Below are 22,054 nucleotides of genomic sequence, written 5' to 3' on the forward strand. Positions count from 1 at the left end.
ACTCTGCAACTTGTGGGGTGAACATGCAGCAATAATGTTTGGGTTACCCAGGCCAAACCAATATAATATGGTCTCCGGGTGGGAATGTCACTGCCAATTCCTGTGGCTATTTAGGGCTAATGTGGAGAAGAAAAGAGGCCGAAGAAATCACGTGGTTCCTTAGAAATTTCCTCAAGCTTTCTTATCTACCATTTTTTAGTTATGCAGAAAGAGAAGTCTATGGTGGTTGCCATCCGATTTACTTCATTTAATACATTCACTCCTGCAAGAAAATACATGTCCATTATGGGTTTTAGCTTCCACAGAGTGGAAATAGTGCAAATAGAAGGTAATGAAATTATTTTGTCTTGCTTAGCCCTGGCTAACTTTGAGAAGGGGTTTGTATGTGTACATGTGTGAAATGCTGTGTACCAAATCAGGCCCAGAACATATTCAGGCATGAGGTTTACTAGGCAACCTTTTTGTGTGTGGTTTGGTTTCCCTGTCTCTCTACAGCATGGTCTCCTTTTTATGACACTGTGGGTTTTTGAATAGGCCATCACGAGCAGAACCTACAGTTCTGTGTACTGTAGCTCACAACCCAAATTGATAAGATTGGCAAAGTGTGCAAAATTATAGTTACTGTGCATGGTAAATGTAGAGGTGATTCCAAAAAAATGGTGGAGGAAATAAAGCAGAAGTTAGAGTAATGCCCTGCTCTGCATCTTTTACAAACTACTCAGAATTTTGATAGAATAATGGCTAACAAGCACCTCCAATAATGCAGAATCACAGCCTCCCTAAATAGGAAGACATCTATATTGCTGCAATGTGTTTTATGTGGGGCTGCCTCTGAAGATGGTTCAGAAACTTCAGCAGGTGCAGAAGATGATACTGCCTTGTCTTGCCTCACTAATGCGACTGGATGGGAGCCAATAAACTGAAGCTCAAGTTAGTGGGTGGTTCCCTAGACTGGATGGATGGGAGGTTGCCTGCTCTTGATGGAGTTACACTCCCACTGAAGGAGTGTGCACACAGCTTCTTTATCCATTGCTATTCACTGAGGCTCAGGTGGCCTCAGTGGCATGGAGTGCCTTCCATCAGCTTCAGCTAGTGGCCCAACTGTGTCCCTTTTTGGACAGGGATAGCCTAACAAGATTTTGAGTGTATGGTGGCTCCATAACTTTGTACAATTCTGCTTAAGGTTAGTACAAACCACTGAGAGGTGAATAGGGATTTGCAGTACCATCTCTCTATTTGCTGTACACTTTACAGTCAAGGAGTTCCTAAACTAATTGCAGCGAAGTGGTATTTGTAAGTGATGCAAAGTAATTACATGTCAGTAATAAATTGTAGAAATTGCTATGTGCGCATCTGCCAGCAGCTTTTGAGTCAGCAGCAAAATCAGCAAATTGGTACTAAAAAAGAGACCATACTGGTCAGTGCCCATGGGCCATGGTTCAGGAAAGAGAATTTGAGTCATAGTAGCTGGCAGTGTTCTCTGTCTGGAGCTCCTGGGGCTCTTAAAATCAGCTAGCCCCTCCCCTCCCAAAATACTTGATTATTTGCTGCTAATAATAATTATCCCACATTAGAAAATCAAGCAATTGGAGTAAGGCCCAAGAAAAGCAAAACACCAAGACTTGCATCCTAAGATATTGCTACATGCAACCCCAGTCTCTGAGCAGCAAGAGACTCTGGGGGTTCCTGCACTTTCCCAGGGTTCAGTTTCCTAGGAATGAGGGTCACTGGAGAACATGGTGTTCTTAGGATATATGGTTTGAACTACACATATACAAGCTGAGCACAGGGTGAGGAAGCTCACACCCCAAGAGATCTTGCTTCCCTATTAGGTTCCAGCCAAGCCCCAAGTCCAGAACAGAACAGACAAGCTCATAACAACAACATGCATAGGAATCTGATGCATATTTACTCAGAAGTAAGCCCTATTGTGCTCAGTGAGACTTGCTCCCAAGTAACTGTACATATATCATTGACCTTAAGGAAGTTCATGGATGGAAAGGGTCCCTTCCCCAACAGATACCATGTGAAAATCTTTCTGGAGGGTTGGGAGACCTTCTGGACAATGTGGGGTGCCGCTTGTTAACTTCCATGAACTTCTTCACTCCTTCAAGCCTGATTTGGGGGTTCCCTCAGCAGTTCCTAAGCCTAGCTCCTCATTGCTCAGGAAGGCCCTCAACCCTCCAGAGGGGCTTTTCAGAGAAGCACAGGGATACAGGGGAGGCCAGTCCACCTATGAGGCCAGATGGGGCAACTGCCTCAGGTGACGGGATCCACGGTGGCAAAACATCCCAATGTTGATCTCCCCCCTGCCACACCTTGTTCCTGATAAAGATCTTCCCACATCTCTTCTTCCCTGAAAGGGAGGGTTGCAGCATTTTGATGTCCGCCTCAGGTGCCAAAATGTGTTGGGCTGGCCCTGGCTTGTTTGCTGGTTATTGTAATTCTGCAAGGGGTAAACTGCAGCACCCACAATTATTTGAGGCAAAGAATGTGCTTTATAGGTATTGTGTGTACACAGCCTTAGTCGTAGGAGCCAACTCCTAGGGGCTGAGGTCCCTTCAAACCCCCCTCCCATAAAATATGTGAGGGGGCACCCCCCCCCCAGGTTGATGGTGTGTGCTATCCCATGTGATCCATTACGCAGGGTGGGGCTTTCCTGGTCCCCCAATATTTTATTCAAGTTGACAACCCTTGCCTTAGCACAGGGGTATGGGAAGCCACCTCTTGGAACCCTTGTCATTTGGGCTACTTTGGTTGCAGTCCTGTGCATGCTTATTTGAGAATGCATCCCAGTGGAACTTCCAAGTAACCATGCATTGGTCTGGACTGCTTGTATTGAGCAAAATCTACAAATGCTTGACATAGCTATAAAAATATGTCTACTCAGCACCTCTTTCTTTGCTGCCTATGGCAGCCACTTCTTAATAAAAATGTATTTTTATCAATATATGAGCACTGGCACCTCCATTTTACCAAAACGAAAAAAAGAGAAGGAAAGCACTGTGTGTCTACCATTTTAAAAAAGAAAATGTTGTGGTGTCCTAATGTAGCATTGGTGCAACCATACGAAGTTCAGACTGCTATGAGTCACCAGTAACTGTATCTAATTGGGATATAAAGTATGTACAACTGCAGAATAAGGCACTATATGGCAGGATGTAAGCTTGAGAAGAGATGCGCAACAGCCACTAGGCATGTCAATAAGTTTTATGCAAACCCACATAATATCCTTCAGTATCCCCACAGATCTCTCAGCTGTGCAGAACTCACCAAATATGTGATAAATACTTATGTGAGATAACGCAGAAATTCTAAAGGTGGAGCCATTTCCATCTCTGCATCTCTGTCCCAAGATAAAAAGCTTCATTTTTTGAATGCATTGGAAACCAGCCATTAAAGGCCTTGCTGGAAAAACAATGGTGGAACTCCAAAATAACAGTGCTTGTAACATTCTGTCTACATTCCACATTGAAGGCAACAAATGTTAAGATCTCTTGATTTACACTTTTAGGATGAATACTGGATACTATTGATTCCCTCCCCCTTGCCCCACCATCCCACATTTATGGAAGACCATTCAAAGAGTGGTCACAGCGAAGTTGCTCTGAAAAAAGTATTATTGTTCATAATAGTTAGATAGGCATTTCAATAAACAAGGGGATTCCAACAGACATAAAGAGGGAGCTTCAGAATAAGCAGACAATCGTCTTATAAACATTTTACAAGCCTCTGGCCAATTTTCTACACTTGCCACTTCATACAATAATGAAAGAGAAAGAGGGAAGAGAGGAGGGAGGAAGAAGAGAAAGAGAAAGGGACGAGGAAGAAGACAAAAAGAGAAAGAGAGAAAGCTAGTTTCAGACAGCGTGTTAACCCTGGCATTTAGTATTTTATGCTGCCCATAGGATAGGGCTCTAACACTGCCCAACTCCACCTAGGTTTGGAGCAAACGACCCAAAATCTCCGTCGCGTCTAATTAATGGGAGATTGGCAATATCTGCGTGAACACCCACCCCCTTTCCCGGTACTTATAAGACAAACAGCAATTAACCTCCTGTGTTGGGGGGGGGGGATGAGATCCGCACATGATCAACCATGCTTGGTGGATAAGTCTGTTGGTTGTTGCCATGGCTACAGAAAGCTAGTGGAACCCAATGAGCTGTCTGCAGCAGTGCTGAAAGGACCAGCCATTTTGCGGGCGGGGGGGGGAGGGAAGGGGAGTAAAGAGAGTGTTAGCATATTATGCTGGGCTTTAGCGTGGAGTACACAAAGCGCGCGGGGGGGGCGCGTAATTTATTGCGAGGAAACTGAAGAAACGAGCCCATTATGTGTCTAATTAATAGAGCCGGGAATGCCTCCCAGCTGCCATTTTGACAAGCTGCCTATCGCCGCTGCTCTCCTCCTCCCCCCCCCCCCGCCACCCCCAGCTGAGAAAAGGTGGAATGCAGCGTGATAAAGGGTACATATCTCAGTCTCGCGCGCGGGCAGGGGCCGCTTTTTGTGTGTGTGCGTGCGCGCGCGTGTGCGCGTCTTGTTGGGGTGGGGGCTGGGTGGGAAGCGAGGCTCTCTGCAGTTATCTCCACAGCTCGCCGGCTGGGCTCTCAGAGCGCGAGCTGGTGACCCAAAAGAAGGGTGTTGCCCTCTCCTCACAACATTGATCCTGCACGCTGCCTGCCTGCTGCTGCTGCCGCCGTCGCTTCATGCAAAACACACCCCTGGCTGAGAGCAAGCAAGCAAGCAAGCAAGCAGGTGTGCAGCTCAAGACGAGCTCAGTCTTGTGGTGTGTGTGTGTGTAAGTGTAAAAAAAAAAGCCCTCTCAGGTTTGTATGCACTTCCTATTAACAGATTGCTGTCTTGGGAGCATCTGGCTGTGGATTTAGTCGGGGAAGGAGGTTGCTGCTGCTGCTGCTGCTCGCGTGCGCCTGAGCTGCTCGGCGAGAAAGGTAAGCTTTTGTTCGCCTGCTTCCAGTTCGTAGCCCTGAAGACCCTAGTGGTATATGTCTGTATGTATATATTTCGCTTGCATTAAGTTGTTTAAAAAAAGAAAAAAACCGTCCATGTTGATGTTACATTCAGTTGCCCGGGCGATTATTTATTTTGATGTGTAAAGTGGAGATAGCCTTTCTTTCAATACACAGATAATCGAACTGTCAGGCTTGGGCTACTACTGCAAGCGAGCAGTTGCTGATGGGATCTGTGTTAACTCCCCCCTCTCACTTCGTTTCCACATTCAGAGATGATGATGTGCATGCGGGGGGGGGGGGTCTTCTTTTGTACCACCACTGTCCCAACTCTAGGAAATCATCAGTATGCCCCAGGACTTGGGGAGAGTTTTTAAAAGTATAACCATCTGAAGCCCTTGAAACCCCTCCATATTGCGGTGTTGACATTCTGCCCGGCCTGAATGTTGCTATATAACTAGATTGGAAGAGCACCGGCCACCCCTTGCCCTCTCCACCACGGCTCTTGCATTGCATTGCATTGCATTGCATTGTTGTAGTATGTAGGTCATAAGGGAAAAGAGGCGTTTGCACTCGTCTTGTGGGCTGCACGCCCCGTTGCTGTGTTTGATTAGTTTCTGATGGCTGTGCTGTTAAGAGGCGAGTAAGGTAGGAGAGAAACAGTTCACACCTCCTTTTCAAAGAGCTCCCACAGACCCACACTCAGGCACACACGGAGCACAACACACCCATTGTGCGCCTGAGTTGGGGGCTGGCTTGATAGAAAGGAAGCCAGTTCTCCACATGGACCACAAATGCAGCTAGACTGGGGAGGAGAGCGAAACTCCTTTGAAACACAACCTCGGTGGCAAGCTGCATGTTAAGAGCAATATTGGGGACAAAGGAAATGAAAGATACACACATGGAATGTCTATAGACCTTACTGAAGCAGAGTGGTTCTGGCATATGTCTAGGTGCTAAACGTATAGGCTTTTGGTTTCTTGAAATAACTCGTAAAACTGATCAATAAAACCGCAATCTGTTGACATAGCGTAAGGCAGATAATGTTTAAATTATGGTAAAGGAGAGAATTGTACTCACTCCAGGTTACTAGTAATAGGTGGCTGTTGTTTTGCCAGAATGCCATCATTTTTGGCTGCTTAGAACGTTGTTGAAAACCTGGAGTGCCTTTCATGTTTTTATAAAATTCCATGCTTTCTCAAAGCACTACTGGATAATCTTTAGAATATACTTAACATAATAGAATCGCTGCTAGATTAAACATTGCAGACGGCTGCGCTGAAGTCAATAGGTAAATTAGTAACAAAGGTAGTATTATGTGCTGGTGAAGCAATAAAGGTGCCAAAGTCCAATACATTTTCAGATGTCTTTTCCGTATATATATTTATATGAGCATTTATTAAATGCGATTGGGAAATCCTGTACTCAGGTGTGCACAGAATTACACATTCACATTTAGAGTTGCTTGTCTACCAAGTCCTTTGCAAAGCATCTTCTATGTTTTGTGTTGTTTTTTAGTTTCATCTCCAAGCACTTAAGTTACATGAATTGGCCTGTTTTATATTTCTTGTCTTTTGTTACACTTCAAGATCTTTCAGATATAGGACCTGACTGCCCCCCATCCCTTTCGCTATGATGTGCCATTCATTCATAGTATCACACAGATTCAATTTAACAGGTATTTATTGATTCTGCTCTGTGTCAAGTCCACTGTTAAACACTGAGTGCTGCTTCACACAATGCTTTTTTTTAAAAAGGATGGCATTTTTAACAGGGACTAATGTAAGTATTGTGTGCAGATCATAATGAATGAAGTTTGTACACACAAGTTGCTCTGTGTGTGTACACAGTGTACACGTGCTGGGATGTGTTGACATTTAATTTTGTCACAAAATTCCCTTTTCCTTGCAACTTCATAATGTATGGAGTACCTTGTGTTAAAGAGTTTTCCCACAGGATTCCAGAAATGGTATTTGAATGGAGCTGTGCTCATTGAAACATACCTTCAATTTAAACATGGATTTCTTCTGCTTTTAATAGCACGTTGACCTCGGTCATAAGCAATACACTGGAACCTTAAGAGCTGTCTGCACATTCAGAAAAATCTAGTCACATAATCCTGGAGGACCCTAACAACTCCAGAGACAAATGTGGTTTAATGAGGGAAAGATATGCCAGGAGAGATGGGGGAGAGACTCCCCTCTGCTAAATTCTCAAACATGTACAGAGGGCTTCAAGAAGAGTCATGTTATTTCTTCACTTCGCACTGGATTTGCAGACACTTGGAAGTAATGGAGAATATCCTTCTTGCTCTCTTTTTTTTTTTTTTTTTTGAGTGCCTTCAAAAGCATGGCACAAAAGGAACCAAGTAGTTAATTGCATAGCGGGGAGAGCAGAACTGTGCCCAGAGGCTGCACCCACCCTATCTGTGTTGCTTCATCTTATGAATTGGAAAGGGAGATGTCTGCAGAAAGTAGCTTGCTATATGTACCTAGGCTTCCCCTCCTCATAGTGTGGAATTAGGGTTCTGTGTTGTGGAGTGGAGTCCAGGCACAAACAGGCGACATACCTTGTACAAACATTTCTTTTGCCCAACTCATGGATTTCAAGGGCTGCTGGGTGCGGCAGGCAGGCAGAGCCCCACTCATCCCTTCACACAATTGTTAATCTTGTGGCGGGAACACCCAAATAGGGCTCTAGCCTCCCAAAATAGAGCTCTAGCCTCTGTTCATCAAATAACTTGGGGCACAGGTGACCAAAAGCAATGTAGTTAGGCCCTTAGTCTAGCTCAGCTGTAGTATCCAAGCTGGACTGGAGTAAAATAGCCACAGGCTTATGGGGCACAAGCGTAACAAGGCAGAGCAGGGAGGCAGTGATTTCATTCCATTCCCTTGTTTGCTCTGTTTCATGTAGAAAAACAGATGGTGCTACCTGCTTTTCTGTGCCAGTGCATCAACCTTTAAATAAATATATGTAACTGCCTCATCACATCTAGTTCTTTTCTTGGCAGTAGGATTGAAAGGCAGACTTGTTTTTGGGAGGCCAGATGTTGGCAAGCTGATCAAGACTTATTCTAGAGATGACAAAAAAATGATGGTCAGTACACCTTATTGTTACTTTTATATTTTGTCTTTCCTCGAAGGAGCTCAAGGCAGTATGGAAGGTCCTTCACACATCTGGGGGAAATAGTTTTTCTGGGCACTCAGGAGTGTACTTCAGGAGTGGGGGAACCTGTGGTTCTCCAGATGTTGCCTGGTTGGTAGTCAGGAATGATAGGGGTTTCAGTCCTAATAGTATCTGGAGGTCCACATATTCACCATTTTTGTGATTGTACCTAGAAATCTAAGTTGTGCTAGGGGCAAGGAGCAAGAGTCCATCACCCTGCTCTGGCTACTCTTTGTGTCAGCCTTCACCATAGCTCTGACAACTTTATCCATGACACTACAGGCAATCCACAGTTTTTTCCACAAGGGTTACTTTCTGGACCCCCCCCCTCATAAAGCGTTCTGCCCCTTCCCTCGCTGCCCCCATTCCACCCCCATTCTGCTATTTTAGTGATGTTTTAGGGTTACTTCCTGGTTTGGCCCCGGGCGTATGTGTGGCGATTGCACATCCATCGGTCATTGCTTGTATTTGTAGGCCACCCAATCACCAAGTTCTCTGGAATAATTTCAAATAACAATAAACACATTTTAATACAACCGTAAACCACTGAAACAAAAGATACTTAATGCAGTGTTAGCAAGATGAAACAGGTGACCAGTTTTATCACGCAGCTGCATGCACAGCTTGGTAAACTGCCTCTTGGTAAATAGTCATATGCATTAATTAATTCACTTGATGTTCCCTGTTGTCCAGCACTTGTTGTGGGAGGGCATTAAACTGACATTTAATGGAATGCCATTCATGTCCAGCTTTCGTACACCTGTAAGTTACAGAAAGGCAGAACCTACAGGAGCTGTTCTTTACTGACAAGTATATGAATCTTATAATCTATATTTGTTTGTCAATATGCTCATTTTAATGGACAGTAATTTACAGGCATTTGTCTAAGGCCTATTTTTCACTGAGATTGTAAATCTGTCTTGACTGTAATCCATCAGAATGCAGGTGGGATATTCACATGCACCTCCCTAACAACAGCAAAAAAAATAAAAAGAGCCCATATGCAAAGGCTGAGAAGGCTATGCTAGAACTCTACATCTCCCTGACATGCCAGTTCTCAAGGTGGAGAAAATTTATGTGCATTGGAGGAGCATTCAATCATGTTGAGCCCCCCTTCCACCCCTGCTATCTTGAAGTAGTAACACAGGTTTACCACCTGCAGTGAAAACTGGGTGTGTGTCTCTAGCAGCTGAATATACAGAGCTCTGAAAGCAAAAATAAGACAAATGATCACGTGAAATATCCCAGCATTGGCAGTATGGCGCTGTTTTGTAGCAAGTTCAAGTCACACAGTGTGCAGGAAATAAAGTATTTGGATTTCAGGATATGGTGTAAGATCCAGTGTTAGTCATACTAACGTTGATCCATTGAAAGAAAGGGATTTGACTGATGTTCATTGATTTCACTCTTGAGTATGACTTGGTTGGGTATCATCTAAGGTCTGGAGGCACATGAGGTCATCATCTGGTTGGTGACTGAATGAGTGGCTGCCTAGGAACCACTTTATATGCCAGTCTTTCCAATTGCTCTTTTGTGTGAGGATGGTTGTTGTGTTTTGTAATACTTCGTTCTGCCACATGGTGCTCCTGCTTTGCTAGGGTTTATGAACAAGACAAGCTGTGCTCTAAGTTAATGGAATGAAATAAAAACATAAACATATTCCCATTCAGATTTAAACATTCCCACACAGATTTAAAGCTAACATGTTTAGTGTTTTGCTACCAGGCCACAGAAAGAGAACACTGTCTCCATTTATGATTACAAATTTACTTTTGGCTTCTGTACTGAGAACTAAACCACACATGACATTAAATGTGTGAAAGCATTTACTCTGCATGTTCTGTATTCACTAAATATTGGCTGCATGGTGAGAAGAAAGAGCAGAAGTGGGGGACGCAGCTTGACTTGTCATTCCATCAGGTCTCAAATGCAAATGAAGAAGTTGGCTTATGTTATCACTGTTGTGGTTTCTTTTCTGTCTCTGTTGACTTTCCTGCTCATCTAAGTGGATTTGCCATTTGCACAGACTCTCATACAACTGATTATGGGAATGCATACAATATGTCAAGGATGGGGAATCTGTGACCCACCAGATATTGTTGGGGCATAATTCCTGCCATCTCTGTCCATTTGCCATCCTGGCTGGATTAGGTTCCCCATCCCTGTGATATGGGCATGCAAGATGTCCCACTCATTGCCATGCTCAAATTCTGACCCTGTTTTGACAGACAGATGTCAAAGCCATATCTTTGGATCATGTGGATCATACTAAGTCTGCCTGTATTTTTATAGTAATCACAAAAGTGTGTTGCAGAAATCAAGTAAACAGCACTGGAAAATATATGTTTAAAAATTATCTCTGTAAACACGAACATTTTAAATTTATGTTGGAGGTATTCCCATAATTCACTCAAGGGTGGTTCAGGGTTTTTGTCATCAACCAATGTCTCCTAATAGTGCAAAATATTACTGTAATTATATATACTAATAGCAAACTCCTTCTTTGAATGTGGATTCTTATGTAGCCCAAATTGCAAATATTTCCATTCCACACATGCAATATCAGCAGGCTGGGGGGAATGGGGGAATTCCAAAGCTTGCAGAAATACAAAAACATAAACAAAACAAAACCCAATATCTTGGAGGGGAGACAAAATAATTGATGGAGTATGTTTTCCAGTATGTCCCAACATGGCCTTTGAGAACAGTGTGGGAGGCCTCTTGGTGGTGATGCCAATAAGCCTTACCTGTTTGGTGGTAACACCTGGAAGTCCCCTAATTATGGAACTCCCTCCCATGGAGATATGATTGACAGTCGGAGAATTTGCCTTCTCATAGAACTGCTACTGCTTATTGAATTGCTTGTGCCCTGACAGGTAATATGTCACATTCAACAAAGCTACAAATCAAGAAAACCCAAAACAAATATGTTTTTTCCTGTTCATGCTGAACTTCTTACTGTTGAATTTTTTCTTCTTTCATTTGAAAAACAACTTGTTTCTGAACAGTGTTCTTATGTACTCCTTTTTAACAAGAAAGAAGCACTGATTTGGGTGCAACTGTGGATTTGATGTTTTCAAGTCAAATGTTAGACGTTTCATCTGATAGGAAAACAAATTCTATTTGAAAAAGGTGTAGCATATTCTTTTTATTTCAGTATTGCTTTGCTGAAAAATCTTTCCCAAGACTTTATGCAAAATTATGAACACAAATTATTTTTGTGTGTGTACAGTTGTCGTTTACCTTGTAGGTTTAAAAGAAAAGCATTGTGTTTATATGACACTTCAATGGCCAAGTTGTCAAAGATGTGGGATATACTGCATTCACCCTATTATCTCAATAAAAACCCTGTGATTGTTAATCTGCTATCAAGATTCCTTTAAATCACAACTGCTTAAAATTTATTTTGTATCCCTATAAATGAGTTATTAAGACCAACATGCTTGAGTGAAGGAGGACAGCAAAAAAGAGTGTGTTGTAGAGAATAAACAGAATCAATATCAGCAGTGCTCATACTAGAGTGGGGGAAATGGAACAAAGCCCTGCAGGCATATAAAAGCAGTAAAAGCAATCGATGGCCTGTTAATTTATAGAAGCTGTAGCTTGCTATGAGAAAATAACAGCTATGACTGAAGGTCAGAATAGATGATTGAGTCCTTGGAGTTTAAAACGGGATCGGTTTTAAATATTTCGAGGAATGAAAATCCAAAACAATTCTAAATTCTTGCTAAACAGAGGAAGGGTGTGTTTACAGAGTCTGAAAGAAATACTATATATTGAGACAGCAGCATCAGCATATGACTACGTTGATCATTATCTGGTTTTAATATTCCAGGAATATGGTCTGATGTAGAGAATCATTCAAGTGGGATATGTGTAAGAATAGGTAAGGATAGAAACACTGTGGTTAGATTTGGGTTTTAAGGTTATCACAGAATAAATACTGCGAGGCCCAGTGTACACATAGGATGGGAATGTGAACCCTTTAGGAGAGAGGAATAATTCCCAGTATGAAACCATGTAGTCTACAGACTGGTTCTGCACCTTCATCATTTGAAAGGATTGCTGAAGCCTTGGCAAAAGTAGGGACGAAAGTTGTGATAGTGTGTATATTTCTCCTGTTGTAAGCCTTTGTGGGGGTCTTACATCTGGGACTTTGGGGCCCAGTGTGCCACAGTCCCTGCACCACTTGGGCTATTTGCATGCAAAAGGAATGGTGAACCAAATCTTTTGCTCCACAGTTCAACTTCTGCAAATGGCTGGGCGGTGTGCTTCAGCTTTCAAGCCCAACAGGGTTAGGTGTCCTGATGAGCCAATAACGGCCCACCTGGCTTGGCCTTCACTCCTTGGTCTTGAGACTGAGCTGCTGTATTCTGTTTGGGAGCCCTACTTCCTTGCTGCCCTGACACGTCTTTAGGAAAGCTAATAGTCTCCATCCTCCTCAAAAGAGTGAAAAATATTGTATAGGCTGCACCTTTCATTTCTCCACTGATAGCAGAAATTATTCCCCCTCATCAGCTGTATGATTTCATTTTATTGTCAATCCATGGTATAACAGTTTTAAAAGAGTGTAATGATAACTGTGTGAATTCATGGGGCATAGTGGGAGGAAAGCACCCAAAAGAAGTGTGCCTCTGTTGACCTACAAAATGAATGAATGACAATTTGACCATAAATAAGTCAGTCTTCTAAGACCATAGCTTTGACATACTTTGGCGCACACAGTTCTTTGGAAGAGCTCTTTTCTTTAGGAGTCAGTTTACAGATAGGGTATCATGTAACTTGACCTGCAATGGAGATTTCTATCCCATCTTTAAACAAGCACAAGAGAGAGTTTTAATTCCCGTTTTGCATAGCTGTACAGTTGCACGTGTTTCGAACCGACACAACATCTGATTCACAGAGACGTCTGGTAGCTGATTTATGGTTTTGCTTACACACAATTCCAAGATTCAAGACACATACAGTATTCTCAGGACTACTAGCCCTAGGAGAAATTTCTGTTGAAGTCTGCACCTGTTCAAGCAGCACATGTCAGCATGAAATACAGTCTAGTTGTATGGTGAAGCATAGGGGGGGAGCATAGTAAGTTAACTGCTGTAAAATACAATATTGCATTCTTATGACAGTAAGACTTGGATGTCTAGAGAGCTTAAAATTAACTCCTGATTTAAATGCAGCAGATGCTGCTTTGAAGTCAATTAAATATATTTTAGAAAGTTTCCTAAAAAGTGAGTGCATTGATATACATCGTCTAAAGACTGGTGTGTGCGTTTACAAAATCAGCTAGTTGGCTTTAACAGTTGCCTTCATCAGGAATTATTTCTTAGATCGATGTGCAGGTCAAATTCAGTGGTAATAGGACACTGTAGTTAAATAGGTACAATATTTCACTTTTTTAACTTACATACTTCTTGCTTTTGGTTTTCTTCACAGTATGATCTTTTTTCTTTTTTACAAATACGCCCCAGCCTTTTGGTGTCATTTGCATCAATTGATGTGGCTTTCAATAAAACCAGCGTGTGTTTTTTCCAGGGGGTACCCAAGAATATGCAGTACCGGCACCTTTGTTGTTGTTGTTGTTGTTGTTGTTGAAAAGTGTTACACTTACTGTAACAACTTCATGGTGAGCACTGGCACCTATTTTTCTAGATAAAAAAGCAGTGAATAAAACAATAAAATACATAAAGCAGCAACATATGATGGATGCAGGTTCAGCAGCAAAAAATATTCTAAAATGAGGGTCTGCCAAATTTGTAAAAAGCTTCTGTCCTGTAGACAAATGCCTGCTGGAAGTTTTAACTGGGTGGTAAACAATTGGAAGGCTGAAGGGGCTCTAGCTACTATTCAGTAATCTGGATGACACCACAGATATGGCCTCTTGCCCCCAACCAATGGTGCCTCAGCTATGAGCAGGAGGGGGATTGCAGTCAATTATTCCAAATCTAAGCCATTTAAGGCTTTAAAAGTAACCACCAGTTCTGAATTGTGCCCCCAACAGTGCAACTGTTGTGGAACAGGTATGCATGCAGGTCTCACTAGCTGAGCTCAAAGCCTTATCCAGAAAAATCATTTGTTAGGCAAGCATTCACATAATGAGCCAAAAATTTCCATTGATTCCTCTGGGGAAATTTCCCAGCCACAGAATTTTGCCCCCAAAGTGATGAAAATACCCATGAAAACCCTCTGAAACCTTGCAAAAAGGCAAACAAAGAAAGAACAAATGCCTACCTTATCCTCTGCCCCTTTGCAATGGAAGAGAGAGAGTGGGCCATAGTGAATATGGAGACCCATCCATTGAGTGCAGTGGCTGGAACTTATTTCAGCTATTTAAAATAGTCACTTGAGGATTTGGAAATGATTCAATGCCATTTAAACTAGTTTTGAATCTCTGAGCAAAAGTGCAGGTTTCCATTTATTGTTTGTTAGTGGGTGGGGCACGTTTGTCATTGCGGGTTAAAATTTTGAGGGGGTAAATAAACATGTCATGAAAGTCATCCTTGACCATCTTCAAGTTGTGCTATTTCAGAACTTTGCTACATAGGATAAACTCTTCCTTAAATGAAGAGATCTGCAGGCTGTGTTGCTCTTTGGTAGGTAAAGTTCTCAGTTAATTATAAGTCTGAACCCAGGTTAAAAAAGCACATCTAAACAAAAACACAACAGATTTTAACCTGTTTACCATTTCATGTGTTTTGGGCAAGCATTTGCAATGTGGTCATTCCATATGAATTATCCACAGGGCGACTGCAGCAGAGCCACATATCAGTTTCTTCTTATTTGTGCACCTGCACAATGCAACTGGGTCATGATAGTGACATGACAAAATGCAGACTTTTTTCTTAAAGTGAAAAAAGTGGGAGTGAGGGGACGAAACCTCAGCCTTGTCCCCTTAAAGTTAGATAAACTGAAATTAACAGAAATCTCTCTTCCTCATGCTCTCAAAAAAGCAAATGAAAACCTTCCCCTTGCGGGGAGGAGTGTGGAGATAACAAACGAGACTGAAAAAATGGGAAGGGAGTTCCAGTTCACTGTTAAATTTCATACCAGTTGTGATGGGTGTGGATGCATTGAAAGGACACAAGTCACAGTGCTTTTTTCAGGGGGTACTCAAAGGTATGCAGTACCCAGACCTCTTTTTTGTTGTTAAAAAGTGTGGCACTTACTGTTACAATTTCATGGTGAGTAGAGCACCTATTTTTTTAGGAAAAAAAGCAGTCACAGGTCACGTTCCCAGAAGGAATACAAAAAAAGATGGTTGGAAGTGATAATCTCCACTAAACTCAGGTGAAATGTTTTAAATCCAAGGGATTGTTTTCTTTCCCTGTCTGATGATGCTCTGCAACTCTGTCCCACTGATCTATGCTGCCAATTTACCATTCTTCTCCCTAGCCACGTTGTTGTTGTTGTTGTTGTTGTTGTTGTTGTTGTTTTGTTTTGTTTTGTTGTTTTGTTGTTGTTATGTGCTTGTAATAATGGGTGAACCTCCCTCCTCCAGGCTGAATTTGGAATGGGCTGGCCTACTTGGTCTTATTTATGGGAAATAATTCATTTCATTTTTTTTAACACAATACAGACCCTGCCATGACCCACACAATGTGATCTGTAGTACAGCACGGCCAAAACACCAAAGCCAGTTCTGCTGAACTGTTCTCTGCCACCCTGTTTCCTTCTCCAAAGCCACCCAGGCAGCACTGATAGGGTTGTTTTGCAAAAGGCCTTTTGGTGAAACCTCCATTTCTACCTGCTACCTTAAGCACCAAAACAATAGCGTTGAAAGGCACCAAGGATAGTTTCCTATCAGTGCACATGAGCTCCTAATGCCCATATTTAGAGGTTCTGGCAAGTTACATTTTCCAGGGCTCCAGATACCTGGGAAGCTGCTGTTTCAGTGTTCAGTATTCTAGGGAGGAATGGAGGCTTTCTGCAAAGGCTCCCTGTTATTGTGCAAAATAGGCTTTGCATAAGGGAAGGGGCTGACTGTGTCAGGGAGTGCTGGTTTTCATGAACTCATATAGCAAATTGTGCTGGTCTAATGTTGTTGTTCCTGCCAACCTAGCGGTTTGAAAGCACGTCAAAGTGCAAGTAGATAAATAGGTACCGCTCCGGCGGGAAGGTAAATGGCATTTCCATGCGCTGCTCTGATTTCGCCAGAAGCGGCTTAGTCATGCTGGCCACATGACCCAGAAAAACTGTCTGCGGACAAACGTCGGCTCCCTTGGCCAGTAAAGCGAGATGAGCGCCACAACCCCAGTCGTTTATGTCTGGACTTTACTGTCAGGGGTCCTTTACCTTTTTTTAAAATGGTGTTGTGGGGTGGAGGCACTTACCTTCCTAGCAACTGAGTTGTTACTTGATACTGAGGAGGGGGCAAGGCAGCAGAGAGGCCACCAGTTTAGCCTTCCTGCTGCTGCATTTACACTGTGCTGACTTGCCTTACAGGAGATCAGAGAAGCACCTCTGCCCTATCATGCCATCCACTTCTGGTGTTATGCTTACTGTCAGAGGCTCAGGAGCAGAAGAGCAGGGGAGAGAGCAAATAGAGAGCGGAGGAGAGGAATCAGAGGGGAGCGTAGGGGAATATGACAGTGACCCGAGAGATTCCATGAGCTTCTCCAGCGAATCAGAAGATTCCCAGGAGGGGGCGCCTATGGTAAGGGCGAGGGGGGTCCCAGGGGGGACGCTCCATAAACAAGGGACCAGAGGGGACTCCCAAGGGAGTAGCGGAGGATCAGGACCAGTTCCCCCACCAGAGCACAGTGGGGGGGAAGAGTCACATGAGTCAGGACCAGCTTCTCCTCCAGCGGGGAGAGAAGATGAGTCAGGGGTGACCACGCCCCCATCGGGAAGTGGGGAAACGGAGGGAAGGCCAGGTCCAGCTAGCCTCCCCGAAAGAGGGAGCAGTGACACAAGTGTAACGGTCAGAAGGAAGGTGGGAGGCTGCGCGCGCGCGCCAAGTTCAAATGTGGAGAAGCGCGGGACAGCAGAAAACCCGGATTGGGAGCCAGGTCCTAAAGCCCGAAGGAGGGGGGGAGAAGAGTCAGGGGACTCAGCGTCAGAGGAATCGAGGAGGGCTGAGATTCCGACTAGCAGGAGGACCCAGAGAAAGAAGGAACAGAGGAAGAGGTGGAGTAAGGCTAGAATCTTAAGCTGGTGTCAGGGGGGAGGAGATTCAGATGGGACTTCTACGGTCTAAGGCATAGACGTAGCGTTGCGCGCTGCGCGTCTGGAAATGAAACTGAACTTCAATAAAGACTTTTTTACTTGAGGAAGAAGCAGCGTTGGTCTTGTGTGAGCTGGGACCTTGGGCAGTGCTGACACTTACATTTTGCCATTCAGCATCTTCACTAGTCATCAAAAAAGGTTCCTCTCTTTTATTGAATCACACCAAGTATCTAACTAAGTAATTTTGTTATGCTTTCTAAGGGTGGAACTAGACACTTGTATTTTCACTGCTTAAATGCTTCTATTTAGTAAGAACAAATCATCTTCTATTGCCTATGTAGCAGAATTCCAGCTATATAGAGAACAGGTTATTTGTAAGTTCTGGCCATGCAGTGAGTCTAGCATAGCTTACCTGCACTCTTTCAGAAATGTGTGGAAATGTAGGGTGCTAGCTGATGCTGCCTTTAGCAGAAAGGGAGCCATGGCAGTATGTCTCCTTCTAATGAATTGCGATAATGTTGGAAGTCCAGTTCAGTAGGTGTTCATTGTTGATTTGGCCATCATTGCTCTAGTGTCCCAAGAATATCTGTTCTGATATGGGAAGGAATTTAATAATGGACACCTCCCCACAGGATTACAGGCTTCCAGTGTACCAAATGGTACGGGCAAAAACTGCTGGTTGCAGTCCCAATTACTCAGAAAAGAGTTCCAATGTCCTGTCCAGATTATTCACATTAGACTTTTCTAAGCACTGACCGTGCAGGCAATCATCACCTCCTTCCACCCAGTTTTAGCTCCCCAGAGTTTCCGAAATGTAATTTGGTCTTGCAAATCAGTGGGCAGAGTGTGATTTATTAGCAGTACAAGCATAGAATCCCTAATCTCCTCTTGTGGTCTCAACATCCACTTATCTTCCCTCAGCCACAAAAAAGCACAATATACTTCCCACAAATGCTTGAAACTAACACAACCTGCACTCCCATTAGTGGTACTCTGAGGAGAACTTCAGTGGCAAACAATATCCATCTCCTCTCTCTTTTACCTGCAAAAAGCTGAAGTAGCACATGATAACACACCAAATATTAAATATGTTTATTTGCCAACAAAAAGCGACCTCAGCATTTGAATTATTGTATTGATTCTTTACCCCTGTCCCATGTTATTTGTTAAGTTAAAGGGCTACATGTGAGTACAGGTGCATGTGGATAAGTCTCTCTCATATATACTATACTCAGTGCCAGATGAGAGAATCTCGGTTCAAACCATGAGTGAAATTACACAACCTTATTCTTGTCAAGTGGGGGCGGGGGTCGTGTAACACACAACAGTTTTCAGCTTTCTTAATTATGTGGCTGCATAATTTGCTTTCACCATAGCATGTGCTGTTTTCTAGATCTGGATTAAACACTCAAAATACAATCCTCAACTCTCCCCCGCTTGCAGTATTTGATTTGACTTCAAGTCAAGGTACCTTTCATTGAAATTCTTGCTCAGTTTAGAGTAAATTTTTCTGTGTCACATACACATATATACATACTGTGCATATTTATATGTGTGTATTATATACTTCCAGTTTGCATATGTGTGTGTCTTTCTATATCATATTTATTGTATAGGATTTATTACATCATTGTTATACCCTATCCTTCCTCCAAATGGCAGCTAATATCTTAAAAAATTACGTAACAATACTATTAAAAACATAAAATAACCACAAAACCAAAAAAGTATTCATCAACCAGCTTCATCTAAGTCCCTAAAACCTGGGCAAAAGTTTTTATAATTTGCCTGAATATTCCTAATATGAGGGCATCAACCAAAACTCACCTGGCAGGGATTTTCATATGTGATGCGTGTGTCTGTCTGGTTGGCAGTCCTCAAAGCTGGCATCCAAAGCTGTGGTGAAATAGATAATTTAATTCCAGGTAAGAGATTACAATTATCATTGATTAATTATGCTCCTATTTTAAATATTCAGTGTTTTGGGGGGTTGTTTTTTAAAACAACAGCAACAACAACAACATATGCTCTTGGCTCTTGGACAGTCAGTTAGCTCAGGAACATCCTGTACCGTCTGTATTTGGCTAAGGCAAGGGATAAGTCTTTACTCCCCCTCAGTCCAGATAAGCTCCATTAGTTCAGTTGCAGAGTCAGGTTTACCACTTGACTGAAGAAGGCACTGACTTTTTTTTTTACGGTGGATCTGTCTTCATCCCAAGTGCAACTTATTAAATGTATATAATGGCTTGTCCTTTCTGAGTTCCCAAAGCCCAAAATAATTTGGAGTTGAGTTTTGGTAGGAGTAGGGTTGTACTCCCATAAACTCTGACCACCACAGCCCAAGGGTAATAGGAGGGCCACAGGTGATCTAAATCTGGGCTAGAGCTGTGCTGAAATGTTAGCAATACAATCACCTTCCTGCAGCCAAAAAACAAGAAGAAAAGACTGGCAGGCAGCCCTCAGACCAAATCATATACAAATACAGGAAATACAGGTGTGTGTATTTAACCTCACTGTTAAAACTGGGTTTACATTCTGGAGGGCCCTGTGCATAAGCAAAAGCCACATATTTGGAGAGCACCCTCTAAATGCTTATTTTCCCCCCTGATCTCCAGTGTTCTCTCCCACTCTCTCTCCAGTTCAGACCAAAATAACTAGAGTTGAAGCTCTGGGGTCTGTTGGAGGTTGGAAGATCCTCCTCATGCATCAGCTGATAGGTGGGAAAGCTGAGCAGCCTAAACAAAGCCCTGCTGTGCCTCCTGTCTCTTTGGGCTTCCTCCTCCTGCACTGACATACCCTTTGGGCTCCGGAGAGGGTCTCCTGGTGAGCCACGAGGACACTCTAGCTCTCTCCTGCCATTTCTTGGTGTGGTTCTATTTATTTCCCAGCGCCATGCGTATATGTGGTTGCGTGCAAATGTTGGGATGCCTGTATGGGATAGGAATAGGAAAACGATAAAATGCCGATTCCAGAGTGCGCTCCTGCCCCAACCCCAACATTAACCTGGAGCGGTCAGATGTGTCCACTTCGTAGAATCATAGAATTGTAGAGTTGGGAGGGTTCTCCAACCCCTTACAATGCAGGGATCTTTTTGCCCAACGTGGGGCTCGAAACCATGACCCTAAGATTAAGAGTCTCATGTGTTTACCACTTGAGCTAAGATCATGCCTCACTGAATTCCTCCTGCATTCCCATGTTGTGCATGGTCCTGTAGGTCCTGAGGAAGTGTGGAGGGTGGGAAACAGTGCAAGGGTGTTTTCTTCAGCTTTCCACTGGCTATGCTTGCTGATGAGAGGTCTCATTAGGGCTCATTGAGACCTAGTAAGGAAAGTGGTAACTTCCCACCCACCGAAAAGTTTTAAAGAGCAGCAAAAAATTCAGGGGGAAATGTTTTTTCGAGAACTGCAGGGTGGGACAGGAACAGCCTCAGGTTTGGCACTGAAGCATTTTCCGCCGTTTCGACACCGTAAGCTGTCACTTTGAATATATCAATGATACTGTGATACTGTTATCGCTTGCTCTTCTTACTGTGATGTGTGTTATGATTCCTTCTGCTGCTTCATAAGTTCCTCAAGACTGGAGCATCTTTATGTTGTGCCACCTGCAAGGCTTCACATTGTCCATGTGTAATAACAAAGCATAATTCATTACTTTGGATCTTCACAACAGCCCTCATTATAGTGAGCAAATGCATTCTGTAGCAATTGCCTTCCTTTGACAACTGTGTCATCCCTTAGTGAAGATTGGTATATAGAGTTAATTCACTGCTGTTTCCTAATCCACTAATTAGAATAGATGTGACAGGTTCTCCTGCCTCGGTACTTGAAGGAATCCCTACAGCCTGATCTCTTCCAATCTGATTTTGCTTAAGCTCATTTTCCAGGTTGCCAGTTCAATTTCTAACAGACTGGCAGTGTGTGATATTTCTAGTTAAAAGAATGTTGTTTCTCTCCTGGTCTTAATTGTAAAGGCTTCCATTTTGTGTTTAATTCTCTGGATGATGCATTGAGACTTTTCCCCTGATTCATTATCTCTGATACTTGCAAACTGATACTTCCCACTTTTTTTACAAGGTTTAACTTGGCTGGCCCACATCCATCCATTAGAAATGCACAAGTAACACTGAACTTTCCTTAGCAGAATTGTTGGGCTATTTGTAGAAAAAGGAGCAGTTTTACTAGTGGCATTTATTGGTTTCTAAAGAATAAATCCAGCAGAGCCATTTAGTTGATAGCAAAATTATGTTTATGAGAGACTATAAGCAGTGCCTTTCTGGATGAGACGGAGGTCTAACTCAGCCAGTATTCTGCTTTCTTAGCAGCCATCCAGATGCTTCAAGATGCTCTTGAGTCAGCCATGAAGCAAAGTAATTCCTGGCTGTCTAGTTCTGAGGCCTGTAAGTTAAGAATGCGTTCTTATAATGACCCAAGGGCAAAGAGCGGGTTTGCCTATTGCAGTGATCTCATAGCAGAACTGTAGCAGGGGCAGAAAACCTCTGGCCCTCTAGATGTTGTTTGACTACAACTCCCATCAGTCTGCATGGCCCAATGGTCAGGGGTGGTGGGTGCTGAAAAATATCTGTAGGGTCACAGGTTCCCTGTGCCTGCTTTTGCAATTGCTCTCCCTGGAGTTTCTGAGGCTAATTTGTTCCCATTAAGATGGACTGGTATCTCCCAGTGTAGCAATTCACCATAACTATGAATGGCAGCCTTTAGGTTATATGTGAGAATGTAAAATATACAGCAGTTAAACCGACCATA

General features: G+C 43.1%; 1 protein-coding gene across 45 annotated transcripts in view; it reads left to right on the forward strand.

The window, feature by feature from the left end:
• The first annotated feature begins 4,211 nt into the window (after positions 1 to 4,211).
• SORBS2 (sorbin and SH3 domain containing 2) overlaps positions 4,212 to 22,054 on the forward strand; it is a 184,386-nt gene continuing 166,543 nt past the window's right edge. For 11 of the 45 annotated variants that reach the window (XM_053402421.1, XM_053402427.1, XM_053402433.1 and 8 more), the window contains exons 1-2: positions 4,212 to 4,462; positions 4,849 to 4,946. The gene's annotated coding sequence lies outside the window, so the exon portion shown is untranslated. The remainder of the gene's footprint in view (positions 4,463 to 4,848; positions 4,947 to 22,054) is intronic. The other 34 variants (XM_053402428.1, XM_053402434.1, XM_053402435.1 and 31 more) reach the window with 8 other exon arrangements.

This window comes from Podarcis raffonei, chromosome 9 (assembly GCF_027172205.1).
Source record: "Podarcis raffonei isolate rPodRaf1 chromosome 9, rPodRaf1.pri, whole genome shotgun sequence".
Lineage (NCBI taxonomy): Eukaryota > Metazoa > Chordata > Lepidosauria > Squamata > Lacertidae > Podarcis > Podarcis raffonei.